We start from the raw sequence: 21,941 nt of genomic DNA, 5'->3' as shown, positions 1-21,941 counted from the left end.
TGGAGGGGGTCGAAGGACTCATAACTCTATAAGAGAATTGCATAAAGGAAAACAAGAAGAATCACCTTGAAGAAAGATAAAGACGAACACAAAAAAGACAGAAAAAAGAATGAATCTGGCCAAACAGGGACTCGCCAAAAAAGATCTCAACAAAGAAGAAAAAGAAAGTAAAAAAAAAACAAAAATTAGAAAACCGATGAATCGAATCGCAAAGTTGAAGAAAGCAAAATATCAACAACGGAATACCTAAAGATAAGACATCAAAATAAATCAACGAGAGTCTCGCCAAAAGAAGAAATCAAACACAAGAATTAAAGATTGAAGATGAGAATAAAGGCAAAGCTACTTTCGAACAACTAAGAGCAAAAGATGAAAAATGAAATAAAGCAATTTAAATACAAAGGAAGATAGAAGAATGGACACCGGAATACAAAACGACTCGCCTCAAATGGAGCTGAAATACTCCAAGGCATAAATACCATGACTTCAGCTCACTTGCGGGGGACTAATGATGAATACCGAATCCTGATCTACTGATAATGAAGCCGAGTCGCACGAGATCTATTCTCAGATGACATTAGACTCCCGCCCAAAGGGCTGAGTCGAGATAGACCAGCTGGCCAAATCCATAGGATCCGCCTCGACTGGAACATACCAATCAACAAGATAAAGACCGAATTCCTGAGGACTCGGACAAAGCGCGTCGATCCTGGGATTTAGATAAGATCGTCAGATCTACTATGCAATCTCGAATGTCTCTCCAATTTGGATACAAACTCCAACTTAGGAAGACGAGACTATTTAGGAAGACGTTCCTAAATAGGACTCCTGTCTGAATAAGGAATGACACTCCTAATCAGGGTCAAACCCTACTTAATAGGAATCACTTTCCTATTCCATATCTACAAGGTATACATTCGACTACTATAAAAGGAGTCTGAGGTATGCCTAAACACACGACTTACAATAAATACAAATATTCTCCCTTAAGCCTAAACTGACTTAAGCATCGGAGAGCTAATCAGACAAAACCGTCCGATTACATGATAAACCATATGAAAGACCCTTTGGGATATGGCAAACCGGTTTTTGAGTTGTGAATCGGAAATTTAAATTCTTTAATGCGGAAAAGAGAATTTAAAAGACACAAGAGATTTAGAGTGGTTCGGATCACACAACGATCCTACTCCACTACTCAATCTAAGATTGAGATTTTAGAATCCACTAAATGGGATTGTGCTTTATAGATAAGCACCGACTTTACAAAGAGATTTCTTAGAGATAATCTCAAACTCACAATTGATTTTTCAAGGATAATCAATAACCTACAAGGGTTGAGTTTTCTTAAAGCTAAACTCTAACTTACACTTGATTTTTCAAGGCTAATCAAGAACCCACAATGAAAACAATAAAATGCTCTAACTAACTAGAACAACAAGCAATCAATATGAAGAATTGATGCACAATAAGATTGAGAGAGTTTTTGGTAGTTGAGAGCCTTTTTGATTTACAATAATTGTTCTAACAATGCTCAAGGAGTTAGAACAAGTATATAGAGGCTTCTTGATGATGTGTCAAAGTCCCATTGGTCCAAGCCATTTTCTTCCCGTTATTTTCTCTTGAAAATCTTCAATAATGAAGTGCCAGATCATTCTAAACGATCGTTCGAAAGAGTGTACGATCGTTTACTTATAACGGTCAAAAGGATTTAAAAAATATCACTAGTGAACGATCGTTTAAACATTATAAACGATCGTTTGTTTGTTTTAAACGATCGTTTATTGATCGTTTATACGATCGTTCCCTAGTCTGTCTTGAAAACGAAGAACTAAAGCTGAGTGAAATATTTTGAACGATAGTTTAAAAATAAACGATCGGTAAACGATCGTTTAAAAATGAACGACCGTTTAAAATATAAACTTCACAAAACGCTTAGAGAACGCTGCACAATGCTTGAAACAAGTTAGACTTAAATAAATGCCAATTGATTGAATATATCAATTAAATGACACATGGTCCAACACCATAATTTTACGTGTTTTGTTAAGTATATTTTGATTTAATTGTTATGAAATTATGTAAATTATTGTTTGATTATATCCTAATTCGTTGAGTTGATTAACTTTCTTTAGGATTAAGCAATTGCTGAATGAACTGAAGATTACATGCAAAATTCGCCATTTTGGAGTAGACTTTACCTCCCAGCCGGACCTGTAGCCTTACCTGCCAGCAGAACGGCCAAGAAGAAATTTTCAAGACTCAGCCGGACATACCAGCCGGACCTGCCCAGTAGAACCGACTGGAGGTTCGGTCCACTCACTGCTGAGAGCTCGAAGCCAGCCGGACCTTCAACTTGACCTGCTTGCGGAACCGGTCAGCAGGTCTGGTCATGCACTAAAAAATTGCCCGATTTTATTAGGTTTCCTTGAGACTTGGGGACTATAAAAGGCAAAAAGAGGAGCTGAGTGTAATACCCCGAAATATTTAAATAGCTAATTGGACCACGTGTCCAGTTTGGATTCGCCAGAGTGGCATTATCGGAAAGTTTTCCGATAAATAAGATTTAGCAGGTCGGTTTTAGAAAAGACTATTGCGAAGAAAACTTATATTATATTTCAATTCTAAAGTTAGAATTGGAATTAAAAGGAAAAATGGCAAGAAAAATCCAAAATAGGGTACAAGGACCAAAGTGGTAATTTAGCCACTTTGTGTCGAAAATGGTAATATTGGATTTTTACGGGAAAGTGTTAATATCGAATTTTGTATTATTTATTGGATATAAATAATGCGTATAAGTCGTAATAAAAGAGTTTAACGATTTAGCTATGGACTAAATCGTATAAAAGAAAAGTTTAAAGGATAAATGATAAGAATCAAAAAGAACAAGGACCCATTTGAGCTTTTAGCCAAATCATATATAATTAAGGAATTATGAAAGAATGGAAGAGAGACTTCCAGAGAGAGCGAGAGAGTTTGAGAGAAAACCTTCGATCACGATCGTTTCGCCGCCGTTTCGCCGTTCGACGTCCGATTCAAGCGATTTTCGCGACCATCTCTCCGGAATTCAATCCTCTACTGATCTTGAGCTTCATTTCAAGGTAAATCTTCGAATTTTTGGTGCTAAAATCAAGTTTATAGGCTGTTTTTATGAGATTGTGATTTTGGGTTGAATTTGACGTTTTTGAAGTTATTATGATGTTTATGAAGAAACCGAGATATGGGTATTGACTAGGGAAGTGTTTAGCACGTCGGGGTTGTGGCGAAACCCCGGAAAATCTGATTTCCGGGGCTGTGCACGTGGTGCACGACCGTGCACCACGGGTGCACGAACGTGTACTGGAAGTACACGAACGTGCACCTAGCAAGGTACACGATCGTGTACCGAAGTACACGAACGTGCACTTTTCATGGTGCACGAACGTGTACAATTAGTACACGAACGTGTACCCCTGAGGTGCACGAACGTGTACTCAGTTACACGATCGTGCACCCACCAAAACGCACACCCGTGCACCCCAACTCGCCTCCACACGTATGCAAACCGAAATTGACCTAGGCATTCGACGTTTTGAGTAATTTGACTCTAAAGGACGGGTTTCGGACTTTGAGAATCATTAATCTCGAGATTAGCTCGACGTTTTAGATATATAATAATAATGGAAAACTTCAAGGACGTTAAGCAATTCTCAATTATGAGAAATAGTATTCGCTAAGTCGTTTATACGACTAAAGTTATTGAATACGTAATCAAATATAAAATGAAATTAAATCCTAAAACTTAAAAGTATTATACGTATAAGAATGCGAGAATCACGTCTAACTATTAACGATTTATCAGACGTGCCAGCGAGTAGTGGAGTCAGTAGAGGCGGACTAGCGAGAGCGTACTATCAGATCGATCATATCATTTCTTGGTTTGCGGTCACTGTGAGTTGTACTTTTACTTTCATGTATTAAAACTATTTGATATATATATACTGTTTTCACGCATCGTATTATATATAATTGATTGAAATGTTATATGTTTATTTAATTTCTATATATGGGAACTAGTATGCGATCCGAAGAAACTAGCTACCTATTGGGTGTCAATAGGCTGTGTGATCACCAGTATCGAGTCAGTCCAGTATGTTTGCATTTGAGAAATGACTTGACACAGCTGGGAGCTGTTGATGAATATGAAATTTACGATTGGGTTTTTGATACGAGTGAGTACTCGACTACGGTGTAGTCTGGAGTCCCCGTATCTAGTGGCTGGGCCACCAGCGAGTTGGACTCGCAAATGATAATTGCGATTGGGCTGATTGATAATGATTGTTCGAGAAATGTGTCGCATGCTAGGATATTAGTTTCATACGGATCAAATACGTGTTTATATGTTTCATATTATTATTTTCTTGAAATGCGATGCTATGTTTTTATACTAATACTGTTAGTAAATGTCAACTCACTCAGTATTTTCCCAAATACTGACCCCTCACTTTTGATGTCTTACAGGTGCTTAGTTTGTGGACCTAGCTAGAAGCCAATTTTGAAGTACAGAAGTCATCTGTATATGTTAGTTTATGACTTCTGTGAACGCTGCAGTAGTGGTCCTTCGTCGATAGTATAGTAGCCTAGACAGCAGTTCATTTTGATTGTATATATTAACTGCTGTTATTGTTTTATATGCATTTTGATAGGCTACGTGTTTAGTATATAATCCACGGCCCCAGATGCCGGTGAGATGTTTTGAGACATTAACTGATGTATATAGTACCGCGAGGCTAGTTCGTACGAGGTACGGTAACTAAAGCCCGCGAGGTTTAAACAGTTAATGTAAATATTTTGTATATGATATATATATGTAATTGCTTCTGTTGTTTGATTTTATTTGTTCATATTATTTGCGGAAAAAAAAATTAATAGTGGTTTTAGGCTTGCTACGGGTTCCGGAGCTACCACTCCCGTTCCCTAGCGCCGGTTGCGGCTCAATATTTTTGGGTCGTGACAATGTTGGTATCAGAGCAGTTTGGTCCAGTTACCACTGCTAGAATTGTCTGATTGTCTGATTGATTGGAAGTATTTTGTCAGTAAGTATACCTAGGAACTACTGCAGCAAGAGTCAGACCGTAGTTGTCTGTTATTATGTGATATATGCATTGGTAATACGTAGTATGACGCGCGCGAACCAGGACTATTAAGTTAGTAAGTGAATAGTATCTGTTTATACGGACGACGAAGACAATTAAGTATTTATTGCTTATACTAGGAGATAGAAAGTGGTTATGTGCTTGCAAGTTATGAACGATTGAGATAGTTAATAATTATTTGATCGTAAATTACGTGCGGCTGGATTAAGTGCTAAATCTTAATAGCATTTTGTAAGCTGATATTGGGATTGCGTGAGAAATGGGCTCAGATGGTCGCTTATGTTTGAAATTGTTTCTTTTCAGCATGTCTGGGCAAAATGAAGCTCAGTCGCATGCTGAGGAAGAACGGGAGGAAGCGCCTCCTATATTTCAAAACGGGTTTCATAACGAAGTAGGCGAACCATCTGGGGTCCCTCAGAGTGGATTCCACGCAAATAATGGAGCATCGCCAGAAATATATCAAAATGGTTTTATGTCTGTGTCGGAGATAGGTAGTTCTTCTGGAAACCGAGTTAGAATGCATTCACCGGAGGTAGAGTACAGTGAAGAAGAGGAACCGGAGGAAGATCCGGAAGAGGATCCTGAAGAAGATCCTGAGGAAGACCCTGAAGAGGATCCTGAGGAGGATCCAGAAGAAGAATTAGAAGAAGAAGCATAAGAGAGAAATCCTCAGGAAGAAGAGTATGAAGAAGAAGAAGAGTTAGATGAATTAGATGTCGAGGAATACAGAGGTGACTATTTCTGGTCAGGTGTGCGGAGATACCGCAATTTGAGGGAAGATGCGGACATAGCTAACGGTCAGGCGCAAATAGCTTTAAATCAGGTTAGAAGACAGATGCGTTCTTTTTCTAGAGGGATGTTGACTGTAGGAGCGTACTCTACTGATTTTCTACGGATGGCAGAGGGAGTCCCTGATCTGAACGAAAGCAATAGGACTATTAATCGTAGGTATGTCAGGGGTTTAGGACCTCAGTTTGATGAGCTGTACGAGCACGTGGACGAACATTTTAGCACGCTCACCACAATGGCCCGTAGGATTGAAACAGAGCATGAGTGGGCAGGTGATCCGGTACGACCTTTTTACTTTAGACGTGAGTACCACCCAGATTACGTCAGTACGTCCTCCAGAACTACAACCAACCCCTATTTTGTCCAAAGAGGTGGAAGAAACTCTGGTAGAACAGTTAGGGGCCGACATACAGGCATAGTTATTAGGGAACCTAACGTTCCGCGTCAGGCACCTCCAGGTATTAGCGATTTATATGCTTTCAGTAATGGTGTTTATGTGTTTGCATTACTGTGTTTATATATTTGTTGCATTTCATGATAGAATAGAACTTGCCTATAGGATGAAACCTCAGAAAGTGAGAACCTATAGGAAGCGCCGTTGTTAAACACGCGCCTAATAAAAGAATATATAAAAATAACTTACAGAAACAATAATATAATAAACATCACATCATATAATTATGGCAAGCGTAATTCCTATATTACGTTTTAGAATTTGAAGAAAGAGATGGATTACTTACAGGAGGTCGATGTGAAACATCGGTATCTGCGTCTGTATATGACGTAGTATAGAGTGTTGCAGAAGTGGATGTGGTGATTATAGCAGTAGAAAAGTTTGAAAATTATTTGAGTTGTCGGAGATATGGAGAGAGAAGGAATGTGACAGAAGAACAGTCTGCAAATGACAGAAAATGACAGCAATATAAAAAATTGGAAATATAACCAATAATTATAAAGAAAGCTGTTAATAGTCGCAGAGTGTATAATCTAGAGTAAGACTTACAATTTTATAAATTTTTGAAAGTTTTTATGATTTTCAAAGTACAGTTGTGCTCAGACATCGCATATGATATTGCATAATCACGATAGAAATGCATAAGAAAATGATTTTTAAAATGTAGATCATGCATCATATCTTTACAATGCTAAAGGAAATGTGATTTTGAGCAACTCCTTGGTGATGAGAGGTGTCATCACTCTGAGCTACAATTGTACTAATAATTTTAAACGATTTATGAAAAGTGGTTTAGAAAGAGATGCACAGCCAAAAGAAGTTTTAAAATCGTTTTGTTTAGTAAGTTAACTCAGATATAAAGCCCTGCGACGAAGAATAAAAGATTCTTATTAAAAAAAATTGTAAAAGAAACTCCAATAACAGAATAAGACTCTGTTAATAATTATTGCAATGAAGCTAGTGGAGCTAAAGAAGAATGTGAATAAGGACTTATCGCCGGAGAGCATGTGCAGATAAGCTGCAATGCACTGGCAATACTTGAGGATACGATATTTATCCTTATGATAAAACGAAGAATGAAATGACAGAGAGTTGTGTTAGGCGAAAGAAACGTACAAGCACGTAAGGATGAAGAATATAATGATTGTTCTTATAGAGAAAGTAGCAATCCAAAGTCATGATTGGAGGAAAAAGATTAAAAGTATGAAGGACGAAAAGATGGTAATATGAATGATGAGCATCAAGTGATATTTAAAGGATATACAACCTTATAATACCAGTGTTCGAAGAATACAGAAGTAGAAAGAAGAAAAGATATAAATAAATCAAGAAAGATAATAATGCTATATGACTGATATTAGGTGAAGTAACTAATATCAGCGTCATGAATTATAAGCTGCGTTAACAGAAAGGAGAAAGGTTAAGCGTAAAATTCTAACATAAACAGAAAAGCACACGTATAGGTTTACGTGTTAATAAATGTAAGAGATACGTCAGAGTGATTATTAGAATAAAGTGGCAATAGTGGAGCTATTATAAAACAAAGGAAAGATACAGTGAATACAGTAAGTAAAGAATAAAGTAATACTTTATTACTTTTGAACAGGAAGGAGTGAATTGCAGCTAAGAAGTCACGATGTCATAAGGACAAGGGATGATACCAGTACGAAGAAAACAAGTTATTTAAAAGACAATTACAACCATGTTATAAGTGCTAAAGAAGCATAAGGAGTGTAGGACAACAAAAATCGAAACTATACCCTAATTTTGGAAATTACAAAGTCAAGTATGATTTAAATGCTAAGAGTGATCGAGAACACTCCAAGAAGAAGATGTGAGACGAAAGAGAAAGATGTTTATACAGTAAGAAAGAAATTAAGTGAAAGTTAATTAACGAAAAAGATTCTCGAAACAAATAAACATTAAAGAAACATATGAAATTCTTATGAAATTATAATAAATAAAGAAGTGTGACGTAAAGGAAAGACAACTTTGACTGAAAAGTCAATAAGAAACTCAAAATGAACCTCAAAAGAGTAATTAGAGGGAAGGTGAATAAGATAAAAATATGAGTAGTACTAGCAAACGAGGGCATCTGTACAAGCCATATGATCGAAGGTAACGTGAAATGAAACGTTTAAGACAATGGTAAGTGAGTGAAGGATCACGATCAATAAACGACGTGAAGTTCACGATAGCTTAAGGAAGCAAAAGAATAAGAAATGGAAGATAGTGAAGGATGTATCAAGTTTAGCTACGTTAAGAAGTAACAAATGTGTTAAACGTAAAGCAAGTTGAGAAAGATTGAATAATAAAGAATAAAGTGTTAGATAATGACAACAAGGAATGAAATAATGACAAGAACCAGTTAGGAAAGGAAGGTGATAACTACAAACGATAAGAAAGATCATAACTGCAAGTTATGATTATAAGAGAAAATACCCATAGGAGTATGAGTAAAGTAAATACGTCATCAAGGATGTAATCGACACGTCGTGAGTATTCACGTACAAGGAGACGAGTAGCATCTCAATGACGACGAAGAATGAGAATTATTAAAGATAGTAAATCGATAAAGTGTTAAGTGGGGATTAATCGATGTTAATGGTAGTCAGAAAGAAGATAACGACTAGTTATAGATGACGTCAAAATTACATTGCCAACGGTACGTCTTAAGCCACATTATTTTGGAAAGACAACAGACAAGACAAAGAAAAACAACACGAAAAGTTTCAACGATACAGTGGGAAGAAGCTATAATCAATTAGCAACAAGTGTGAAGTCACAGCTGTAAGTAGAAAGTTAAGAGTTTAAGTAAAAGAAAAAGGCTGCGACTAAAACATACTAAGGGACGTCAAGAAAAGCATAAAGATAATTTTATGATTCCAACAAGTTTTATGAAAATTCGAGGACGAATTTTTATAAGGGGGTAAGAATGTAATACCCCGAAATATTTAAATAGCTAATTGGACCACGTGTCCAGTTTGGATTCGCCAGAGTGGCATTATCGGAAAGTTTTCCGATAAATAAGTTTTAGCAGGTCGGTTTTAGAAAAGACTATTGCGGAGAAAACTTATATTATATTTCAATTCTAAAGTTAGAATTGGAATTAAAAGGAAAAATGGCAAGAAAAGTCCAAAATAGAGTACAAGGACCAAAGTGGTAATTTAGCCACTTTGTGTCGAAAATGGTAATATTGGATTTTTACGGAAAAGTGCTAATATCGAATTTTGTATTTATTGGATATAAATAATGCGTATAAGTCGTAATAAAAGAGTTTAACGATTTAGCTATGGACTAAATCGTATAAAAGAAAAGTTTAAAGGATAAATGATAAGAATCAAAAAGAACAAGGACCCAATTGAGCTTTTAGCCAAATCATATATAATTAAGGAATTATGAAAGAATGGAAGAGAGACTTCCAGAGAGAGCGAGAGAGTTTGAGAGAAAACCTTCGATCACGATCGTTTCGTCGCCGTTTCGTCGTTCGACGTCCGATTCAAGCGATTTTCGCGACCATCTCTCCGGAATTCAATCCTCTACTGATCTTGAGCTTCATTTCAAGGTAAATCTTCGGATTTTTGGTGCTAAAAGCAAGTTTATAGGCTGTTTTTATGAGATTGTGATTTTGGGTTGAATTTGACGTTTTTGAAGTTATTATGATGTTTATGAAGAAACCGAGATATGGGTATTGACTAGGGAAGTGTTTAGCACGTCGGGGTTGTGGCGAAACCCCGGAAAATCTGATTTCCAGGGCTGTGCACGTGGTGCACGACCGTGCACCACGGGTGCACGAACGTGTACTGGAAGTACACGAACGTGCACCTAGCAAGGTACACGATCGTGTACCGAAGTACACGAACGTGCACTTTTCATGGTGCACGAACGTGTACAATTAGTACACGAACGTGTACCCCTGAGGTGCACGAACGTGTACTCAGTTACACGATCGTGCACCCACCAAAACGCACACCCGTGCACCCCAACTCGCCTCCACACGTATGCAAACCGAAATTGACCTAGGCATTCGACGTTTTGAGTAATTTGACTCTAAAGGACGGGTTTCGGACTTTGAGAATCATTAATCTCGAGATTAGCTCGACGTTTTAGATATATAATAATAATGGAAAACTTCAAGGACGTTAAGCAATTCTCAATTATGAGAAATAGTATTCGCTAAGTCGTTTATACGACTAAAGTTATTGAATACGTAATCAAATATAAAATGAAATTAAATCCTAAAACTTAAAAGTATTATACGTATAAGAATGCGAGAATCACGTCTAACTATTAACGATTTATCAGACGTGCCAGCGAGTAGTGGAGTCAGTAGAGGCGGACTAGCGAGAGCGTACTATCAGATCGATCATATCATTTCTTGGTTTGCGGTCACTGTGAGTTGTACTTTTACTTTCATGTATTAAAACTATTTGATATATATATACTGTTTTCACGCATCGTATTATATATAATTGATTGAAATGTTATATGTTTATTTAATTTCTATATATGGGAACTAGTATGCGATCCGAAGAAACTAGCTACCTATTGGGTGTCAATAGGCTGTGTGATCACCAGTATCGAGTCAGTCTAGTATGTTTGCATTTGAGAAATGACTTGACACAGCTGGGAGCTGTTGATGAATATGAAATTTACGATTGGGTTTCTGATACGAGTGAGTATTCGGCTACGGTGTAGTCTGGAGTCCCCGTATCTAGTGGCTGGGCCACCAGCGAGTTGGACTCGCAAATGATAATTACGATTGGGCTGATTGATAATGATTGTTCGAGAAATGTGTCGCATGCTAGGATATTAGTTTCATACGGATCAAATACGTGTTTATATGTTTCATATTATTGTTTTCTTGAAATGCGATGCTATGTTTTTATACTAATACTGTTAGTAAATGTCAACTCACTCAGTATTTTCCCAAATACTGACCCCTCACCTTTGATGTCTTACAGGTGCTTAGTTTGTGGACCTAGCTAGAAGCCAATTTTGAAGTACAGAAGTCATCTGTATATGTTAGTTTATGACTTCTGTGAACGCTGTAGTAGTGGTCCTTCGTCGATAGTATAGTAGCCTAGACAGCAGTTCATTTTGATTGTATATATTAACTGCTGTTATTGTTTTATATGCATTTTGATAGGCTACGTGTTTAGTATATAATCCACAGCCCCAGATGCCGGTGAGATGTTTTGAGACATTAACTGATGTATATAGTACCGCGAGGCTAGTTCGTACGAGGTACGGTAACTAAAGCCCGCGAGGTTTAAACAGTTAATGTAAATATTTTGTATATGATATATATATGTAATTGCTTCTGTTGTTTGATTTTATTTGTTCATATTATTTGCGGAAAAAAAAATTAATAGTGGTTTTAGGCTTGCTACGGGTTCCGGAGCTACCACTCCCGTTCCCTAACGCCGGTTGCGGCTCAATATTTTTGGGTCGTGACACTGAGTTAGGGTTCGATTTCTTACACAACTCAGAGACCGTTGAAGCAACCACAAGGAGGAAAAAGACTAATTGAAGACTGAAGCAAGGATTCTTGACGATTGAAGGAAGGAATCAACTGACAATTGATCTAACCTGGAATCTAAAGAGTTTTTCCTTATTCTCTTTTCATGAACTCTTTCAATTATGTTTTAGCTTTCCAATCTCAGATTATGTGTAGCTAAATTTTTACATTAGAGTTAGGGATGTAGTTTAATTATGGGATTCATTGTTATTTTATGGATTGAAGTTTTATATTAGCAAGAGATTGTTTAATATCGTGTTTTCAGTAATTAATTCTCATGCTCATCGGTGTTTGATTGTTTGGCCATCAATTGAACTTTATCTAGAAGTTATGTGAAGTATTGAGAGATGAAACATAAATTCTGATCTAGAATTAATTCGCATAACTATCGTAGGATAGAGATATACCTACGGATTTGTGTATGACATATAGGTTGTAATCCTTCATCATTCGATTAAATTAGGGTTTGGATTGAGAAATTAAACTCACTTTAATTGAATAGGCTTTCTTGATTTGAGAGAGTATTAAAGCAATTTTGAATACCGTCATTGAATCACATCAATTCCATAGATGACAGTGTATCTTATGATTAAGTGAAATCCCGTAACTCTAGTGTTCTTCGCCATTAATTTATCTTTACATCTTAATTTATGTCGTTCTATTTACTTTAGTTAATTAGTTTAATCAAATTCAAGTCAAATTTATAATTGTCTTAGCTATAATTAATACAAATAATAGTTAATCCGTTGTCTCTGTGGATACGACCTTGTTTGCTACGATTACATTCTGTATACTTGCAGGAGTTGCATTTTTAGCTATCAAGTTTTTGGCGCCGTTGCCGGGGACAACGTTGTTTTTAACTATTTTTTTCATTAATTCTAGTCTTTACTTTAGTCTTATTCTTTCAATTCTCTTTGTCATCTTCAGGATTTAAATGCTATTGAGACGATAAAAAAGTCTTAATAACGAAGAAATACTTGAGCTGAACCCAGAGATTGAACGAACGTGCCGTGCAAATAGAGCAAGAAGAAGACAAGAAACAGTTGAAAACATGGACGGACTAGTTAATCCCAATCAAGCGCAAAGGCTACGTGATATTCAAAGGCCAACGGTTACTGTAAACCCGCCATGTATCCGTTTGAGTGAAGCAGCAAGGAATTATGAGTTCAAAACTTTTCATCTCAATATGCTGCCTCAGTTTAATGGAACGGCTACTGAAGACTCACTCGCCTTTATCAGAGATTTCTATGGTATTGTGCAAACTTTACCGCTGAAAAATCTCAATGAGGATGAGCTAAGAACGAGGCGTTTCCCTCATTGTCTGAAAGGAGATGCGAGACAGTGGCCATTGAACCAGCCGGAAGGTGTTTTTCGCACATGGGAGGATGTATACAATGAATTTATGCTGAGATTCTACTCACCCCAAAAGACCATGGATCTGAGGGCGAAAATTTGCAACTTTGTGCAGCGAGATCCAGAATCGTATTGTGAAGCATGGGAAAGGTTTAAGCTGCTCTTGACTCAATGCCCTCATCACCAAGTGCCGGAAAATTTGCTGACTCAGTTTTTCTATGATGGCCTGAATGTTAATTTTCAAACTCTAGTTGACACAGCTTCTGGTGGTTATTATAGAGATACAACAGCTGCAGAACTCATGAAAACCTATGAAAAGTTGACAATGAATTCAAGGCAGAAGGCAATTAGAGGAAAAAGGGCAGGAGTATATGAAATAAATTCTCATTCTGATCTCTCAGCACAAATGGCTGATTTAACCAAGCAAGTCAAGATGCTTGTGGACAGAGATACTTCCAATCAAGAGTCATGTGCCTTTTGTGGGATGTTTGGACACAATGAAAATGTGTGCGCAAACGTTGAATCGGCACCACCAAACTGTGAGGAAGCAAATTTCATGGGAGCCTTCCAGGGTAGACAAGTCAAGAATGACCCTTTCTCAAACACTTATAACCCTGGATAGCGCAACCACCCAAATTTCTCATGGAGGGATCAAGGAGCGAATAGGCAAGCACCACCTCCGAGATTTCAGCAACAAAGACAAGTTCTTCCACATCAACAACAGAATAATCCGGACAGGAAGCCTTCTGTGGAAGAGATGATATCTCAGTTCTTAACAACTCAAGATACCATTGTTAAGAAGATGGATGCGAAAATTGACCAGTTGGCACAGTCAAGTCAAGCATTAATTCACAAATTAGAGTTGCAGCTGGGCCAGTTGGCAAGAACTGTTGCTGAACGTGAACAAAGCAAACTCCCTAGTAATACTGAAAATAATCCGAAAGAGGGAGTTATGGCCATTAGGCTCAGGAGCGGAACTCAGGTGGAAACTGGAAGTAAGGGCAAGAAAGTAATTGAGATTGTCGACGACAAGGAAGATAGTGAACACGATGCAAAGCAAGGGAATAATCTTGATAAGGAAGTGGTGGCTGATCCTTCGGTCAAACCTTATGTTCCACCTATTCAATATCCACAAAGGCTTAAGAAGAAAACTACTGACAATAATTTTCAGCACTTTCTTAATGCCTTTAAAAAGATTGAGCTTAATATTCCTATTTTGCAGGCCCTTGCTAAGATGCCCTCCTATGCCAAGTTCTTAAAAGAACTAGTTTCCAACAAGAGCAAGCTAGAGGAGTACGCCACCGTAGCTTTAACTGAAGAATGCAGTGCCATACTTCAAAAGAAGCTACCACCTAAGCTTAAGGACCCAGGGAGTTTTTCTATCCCTTGTGTTATTGGTGATACTACTATCTCTAAATGTTTGTGTGATCTTGGTGCTAGTGTGAATATTATGCCTGTATCTCTTTATAATAGGCTTGGCATGAAAGAAATGAAGCCCACAACTGTGTCTCTACAATTGGCTGATGAATCGATCAAATACCCTTTAGGCATTGTAGAAGACTTATTTGTGCAAGTGGGCAAGTTTTATTTTCCTGCAGATTTTCTTGTTTTAGAAACAGAGGATGAAAACGATTTATCTATGATTTTAGGTAGACCGTTTTTAGCTACAGGACGTGTGTTGATTGATGTTGTTCAAGGTAAGCTTACCTTTAGGATGGGGAGTGAGAAAGAAGAATTTAATATTCTTAAAGCGGTGAATCACCCATCACGTGATGATTCTTGTTTTAGTGTTGATATTATTGACCATGCTGTTTCTTATATTGCTGAACATGAATCATTCAAGGAACCATTAGAAGTATGTTTAATTTTGAGTTCGCATGAGAAAGATGAAAATCCTGAAATAGCTAAGTGTGCAATGCGATTAGAGGGTGAAGGTTTCACAACCTATAAATTCAAGCCTCAATATGATGAGCTTAAATGGGAACCAAAACCAAAACCAACAGTTGTAGAACCACCAAAGCTAGAGCTTAAGCAACTACCACCTCATTTGAAGTATGCTTTTATTGGACCTAACGACACATATTCTGTTATTATTTCCTCTTGTTTATCTGATGTGCAAGAAGAGAAGACAATGCGGGTTTTGAGAAATCGAAGCAAGGCGATAGGATGGTCGATTCATGACATCAAAGGGATTAATCCATCGATATGCATGCATAAGATTCGATTGGAGAAGGAACATCGCCCTAGTGTTCAAGGACAAAGAAGACTCAACCCGAACATGAAGGAGGTTGTGCGGGCTGAAGTGATTAAGCTTCTTGACGCAGGAATCACTTACCCTATCTCTGATAGCGCCTGGGTGAGTCCTGTGCAAGTTGTACCAAAGAAAGGAGGCACAACCGTGGTCAAGAATGACAACAATGAGCTAATTCCTACAAGGATGGTCACTGGTTGGAGGGTATGTATCGATTATCGCAAACTGAACGCGACCACATGTAAGGACCACTTTCCCTTACCTTTTATTGATCAGATGTTGGAGCGTTTAGCTGGGCATCAATTTTATTGCTTTCTAGATGGTTATTCAGGTTACTATCAAGTGCCTATAGATCCTGAACATCAGGAATATACGATATTTACGTGTCCGTATGGCACTTTTGCATATTGTCGAATGCCATTTGGTTTATGTAATGCTCCAGGTACTTTTTAGAGATGCATGATGGTTATATTCTCTGACATGGTAGAGAAGATTATCGAGGTTTTTATGGACGATTTTTATGTATTTGGCTCTTCCTTTGACGTTTGTTTATCCAATTTAGACAGGGTATTAGAGCGTTGTGAAGAGACCAATTTAGTTCTGAATTGGGAAAAATGTCATTTTATGGTACAAAGTGGAATCGTCTTTGGGCATAAAATTTCAGCTGCAGGTATTGAGGTTGACCAAGCGAAAGTGGAGGTAATAGAGAAGTTGCCACCTCCAAACTCAGTGAGGGCAGTAAGGAGTTTGCTGGGTCATGCAGGTTTTTACAGACGTCTCATTAAAGACTTTTCAAGAATTGCTAAACCTCTTTGTGATTTGCTGATCAAAGATGTTACTTTTCACTTTAATGAAAGTTGTCTTGTTGCTTATAACACATTAAAGAAAGCTCTTATTTCTGCCCCCATTATTGTTTCTCCTGATTGGTCACTCCCTTTTGAATTAATGTGTGACGCAAGTGACTTTGCTATCGGCGCTGTTTTAGGACAGAGAAAAGATAAAAAGTCACATGTGATATACTATGCGAGTAAGGTTCTCGATAGTGCTCAGATAAATTATGCCACTAATGAGAAGGAATTTTTAGCTACAAATTTTGTTCTTATCTTGTAGGTTCAAAGGTGATAGTGTACACGGATCACTCCGCGATTAAGTATCTCATTTCTAAACAAGATGCTAAGCCACGATTGATTCGATGGGTTCTTCTTTTGCAGGAATTTAATTTCGAAATTCGGGATAAGAAGGGCTTCAAGAATGTTGTAGCTGGTCATCTCTTTAGATTGGAAAATGGGAAGCTTAGTAAGGAGGAAACAGTTAATGATGACTTTCCAGATGAACAATTATGGGTAGCCCAGGAACTTGAGGTACCATGGTTTGCTGATATTGTGAATTATTTGGTATCTAACATTGTTCCACAGGAGTTCTCCTACCATCAAAAGAAACGGTTTCTAGCTGAGGTAAAATACTACATATGGGAGGAACCGTTACTTTTTCGAAGATGTGCTGATGGAATCATACGACGATGTATACCAGAGGAAGAGATGATTCCAATTATGCAGGAATGTCATTCTTCTCCTTATGGTGGACATCATGGCAGACTTAAAACGCGGCGAAAGTGCTACAAAGTGGATTTTATTGGCCAACACTCTTCAAGGATAGAAGGAGCTTCGTATTGGCGTGTGATAAATGTCAGAGGACTGGAAACATTGGCCGGAGAAATGAGATGCCTCAGACAGGCATCCTTGAGGTAGAAATTTTCGACGTATGGGGTATTGATTTTATGGGTCCCTTCCCACCATCTTTTGAAAATCAATACATTCTCGTAGCAGTCGATTATGTTTCAAAATGGGTTGTAGCTGTTGCATTAAAAGATAATACTGCTAGTAGTGTAGTCAAATTCATTAAGAAACACATCTTTTCAAATTATGGGGTTCCTAGAGTCTTGATTAGCGATAATGGTGTCCATTTTCAGAATCATCAATTCAGAAATCTTATGAATAAATATGGATGCCAACACAAGACTAGTACCCCTTATCACCCACAAACTAGTGGGCAAGTAGAAATATCTAATAGGGAACTTAAGTTAATTCTTGAGAAAACTGTTAGTGCTTCTAGGAAAGATTGGTCTCTTAACCTTGACGATGCACTATGGGCGTACCGAACAACGTTTAAGACACCTCTAGGAATGTCTCCGTATAGGCCAGTGTTTGGTAAACCTTGTCATCTCCCGGTAGAGTTAGGGCACCGTGCTTATTGGGCTGTAAAAAAGCTTAATTATGACTTAAAAACTACCGGAGAAAAGCGTTTGCTACAACTCAGTGAGCTTGATGAGATTAGACGTGATTCTTTTGAGAATGCACGAATTTATAAAGAGCGAACTAAAGCGTGGCATGACAAGCATATCATTCGGAAAGAATTTAAAAGTGGGCAAAAAGTGCTTTTATTTAACTCTCGCTTTAAGTTTTTTCCAGGAAAGTTGAAATCAAGATGGTCCGGACCGTTCATTGTCACCCGAGTATTCCCTCATGGTGCAATCGAGATTGAAGGTAAGGATAATCAGCTCATTAAGATAAATGGTCAACGACTTAAATCTTATCTTGAAAGCGGGCAAGTTGAAAAAGCGTTTTATGTGCTTTTTGATACTTGATTGGCATATCACTAAGTCTAGCTAAAGACGTTAAACATAGCGCTAATTGGGGGGCAACCCAATATTTTCATTTACATTTGTTTTAATTTCGTTATATTTTGTTTAATAATTTTCGTTTGTTTAGTTTTTTTTTTGCAGTGTCGTATTTTTCCTCTTTGTTTTTCTATTCAGTAAACTGTAAGTGTGGGGGAAATTTAGCTCGTTGTTGTTTTTGTTAAAACGACTTTTTGAATTTTTTTTAACATTTTCCCTTTGACCGGACCTGTGGCCGGACCTATCTAGTAGATCAGGCCACAGGACCAGCTGGTTCCTAATAAGAATCAGGGAGGTAACCGGACCTGCCCAGCAGATCCGGCCACATGACCGGTTGACCTTCTGGTCATCCAGGAGATCAACCGGATCTCTAGCCGGACCTACCCAGTAGGTCCGGTCGGTAAATCCGGTTATATACTGAAATGTAAAAAAAAATCATCATTTGTTTAAAAATAGACAAGCCTGATTTTTTTTCTTCTTTTTCCTCCTAAAATCAGAACTCTCTCTTTTCCCTTGCCATGAATATTCATCTTCTTCCATCATCCTCTAATCTCCATTCTTTTTGACAAAATAGCTTTTAAATCATCCAAAACACCCAATAACCTAATCAATTTCACCTATCATCACCTCTCATCACCCTTCTTTTACCTTTTCCCAAATTGAAAACCCTAAACCCTAATTACATTAATCCAAAAATTTGAGAATTTTTTCTCAAATTTGGGGCTTCATTCTTCTTGATTATTGGTTTAAGTGGAGTTTCTCTTCCTTTAAGGTATGTTGCTCTTCATGGGTTGGTGATTATTGCTCTTAATTTAGTATAGTGCTTATGTTGTGGGTTGTTCATGAAATTGATGCACTATTTGGATGTTTAGGCTGTTTTTATATGAAGTATAGATTGGGTGATTGGTGGTTAGGATTAATCTTGAAATTGTTGTGCCTTAAGTGTGAAATTTGTTCATTTTTGCTTAATTCTTAGTATTAAGTAATGTATCAAATTCGATTAAATTGCATGATTAATGGTTAATTAGAGATGTTAGAATTAGTTGTTTTAATCTATTTTATTCAATTGCAATTGTTGCTGTGAATTAGAATAATCTAGTTTTGCTCAATTATGTTTTGCTCTCTAGGATTACCTTTTAAATGATTTTTGTGTACACTCTAATTTAGTGCTTTTGTTTATGATTTTTACATGAGAAATCTGTTTTTAAGCCTAAACAATTGCAGGGACATTTATTGCATATGAGTAGTTACCATTAAAATTCATTTAGTTGAGAGGTTTTGATGATGGTATACTGTTGTTTTGTACCGAGTTGCGTTGGTTTGTTTTAATTGTCTAAGTGGATAATTTTGAACTTAAGGGCGGCTGAATTTTTGGTGTTTGTGTGTTTTCATGTTGAGGCTGTTATAAGAGCGTTCTTGCTTTTTGTTGGCAGCTATGAGTGGTGCTAAAAGCAAGCGCAGTGCAGCTACATCACGCGCCGGAGCTACAAAACGCCGTACCCGTATATCAGCCACCGCGTCTTACGATCAGACAAAGTTCACATTAGCTGACAACGCAAAGTGGTATGATCAGAGGAAGGAGAACAATATGGTAGTTGAGAAAACCATATCACCGCATGTGGATAGATTGTTTCACATATCTGAAGCTTTCGGAGTTCTTGGTTGGGCAAATTTGGTTCAGTTGCAACACCCTTACTATCCGACCTTAGTTAAAGAGTTTTATGCCAACACCAGGGATAAAGAGTCAAGCAGCAATACTAGGATCTTTACTGAGGTTTGCGGAGTGGAAATTGACATAGAAGCTGCTCACATTTCTGAGCTTTTGGGCATTCCTGCACATGGTGAGGTATTTTCTGTTCTTCATCACACTGTGGAATGTGAGACAGCTTGGTCAGTTAATGAAGTCGTGGATAGGCTAGGATTGCGATGGGAATCTGCGAGGGGGAAATCACTACTTTATGCTAAGTACTTGACCATTCGACATCGATTGATCGCCTACTTACTGAGTTTCAATGTCATGCCGCGAGCCGGAGGGTACAATGAGGTTCGACACACTGATGTCTACTTTATGGATAAAATGATCAATGGGCTAGGAAATTTATCAGGAGTTCAGCTTGGACAATTGATCATTCAAGGCATCCGTGATGTTCTCCGCTCTGATAAGCAAGATAAAGCCTTTGTGTTTCCTATTATCATTAGTATGATTATTGCTTATTACATGGAAGTTTTTCCTGCGGGGGAGCAATCCATAGGTGTACCGCAGTGGTTAAACTGTGAATCTTTATACTACATGGGTTTTAGGAAATTCGAAGGTGTTTGGAGGAATTTACAGCTCAACCCGCTTCCACAAGGAGCACGTCCAGATCCCAAAAGAGTGAGCTGTTTAGAGAATGATATACCGGCTGCCCCGGAAATTCAAGTACCGGCTGCCCAGGAAATTCAAGACGAAGCGGCTCACACTGTGCTTCCACCACCTACTATTCCAGCACCCGCAACTACTTTCTCTCGTCCTAAGCGATCCTTACTACAGAAGATTCCGCAGATTTGTAGGAATGTAGAAAAGGATGTGGTGTCCATCAAGGAACAACTTAAGCGGAACACTGAAACCATCGAGAAGACCAATTCCGATGTTGCACTGATTCGAGCTCGACTTGAGGCACAGGATGCCCGCCCAACTCAGGAGCAGCCCTTTGGCTGACATGCTACCTCTGCTTGATTCGGCTACTGTTTGTTTTTCTTTTCTTTTATTTTTATTTTCTTTCTTTATTTTTATTTCTGTTCATTAGTTAGTTTTTATTTCATTTTGTTTTTGACTTCTATCCTGTGGTCTGTAATAGTCTGACGTGTTCACTCTTTTTGTGCGATTTTTGTTTATAACATTGTTGGACTTCTTCTTTCTTTATTTAGTTGCAGCATACATTACTAGCATACATGAACTCTCGCAGTTAATACACCACAAGTCAGGGGAGTTTTCTGTTTTCTAGTTGTTTGAATTTAATTTCATTCATTTTGAATTTTGAGGGCAATCTGCAATTAAGTGTGGGGGAGAGTCAATTTGGTCTTTTGTTTAATCTTTTTAGTTAGTTTTTTTAGCTTGTCCTTCAAACCGTTTTAGTTGTACGTTTTATGATGAGTTAATTACCTTTGAATTATCACTGGAGTCAAGTGACCAAATCGCACTTACAGAATTGTTTGACATTCACTAACTTAGGTTATCTTTGATTAATAGCTTGTGCGATGCTTTAATGACATGAAGTTGTCGTTTTTTTTGAGTTTATCGAAATTGGTTGAAACCTAAAAGTTTATTTATTTAATTAACCTTTGTAAATTTTTTAGACTTTAGTTTGAACTGAAAGTAGATGAGAATGAGTGTTGGTATGAATTATAGTTGCTTCAAAAAGGTGAGATGGAGCGTAAAACGCACTCACCAGAAAGTAAATTTTTTTCCTTTGAATCACTCGGACATAAAAGAAATTACTATTCCGCTAGTGTTGACTCTAGGAACATAACTGTTTAAACTTTCAGTGGTCAAGGTTATGAATAGGGCTTATAGCCACTTGAAATTGTGATTAAGCAAAGTACACCGTTGATATTTGCATTTTCTAGTTTGATTTTTTTGGTGGAAAAGCTAGATGACATTTCAAGTAGATAGAGTGTTCAATTGAAAAGAAATTAAGAGTGGAATGGAGCGTAAAACGCACCCACTAAAGAGATGGAGCGTAAAACGCACTCAAAAAGAAAAAAAAATAGAACAAGCAACTTTC

At 37.6% G+C, this 21,941-nt stretch overlaps 1 non-coding gene across 1 annotated transcript; it reads right to left on the bottom strand.

Annotated features, from left to right (window-relative positions):
• Positions 1-13,331: 13,331 nt before the first annotated feature.
• Positions 13,332-13,438, bottom strand: LOC126662420 (small nucleolar RNA R71). The gene has a single exon (XR_007635795.1). It is a non-coding gene; the product is annotated as a small nucleolar RNA R71 (small nucleolar RNA).
• Positions 13,439-21,941: the final 8,503 nt, after the last annotated feature.

The sequence above is a fragment of the Mercurialis annua genome, linkage group LG8 (assembly GCF_937616625.2).
Source record: "Mercurialis annua linkage group LG8, ddMerAnnu1.2, whole genome shotgun sequence".
Classification (NCBI taxonomy): Eukaryota; Viridiplantae; Streptophyta; class Magnoliopsida; order Malpighiales; family Euphorbiaceae; genus Mercurialis; species Mercurialis annua.
This window is presented reverse-complemented; position numbering and strand designations above follow the sequence as displayed.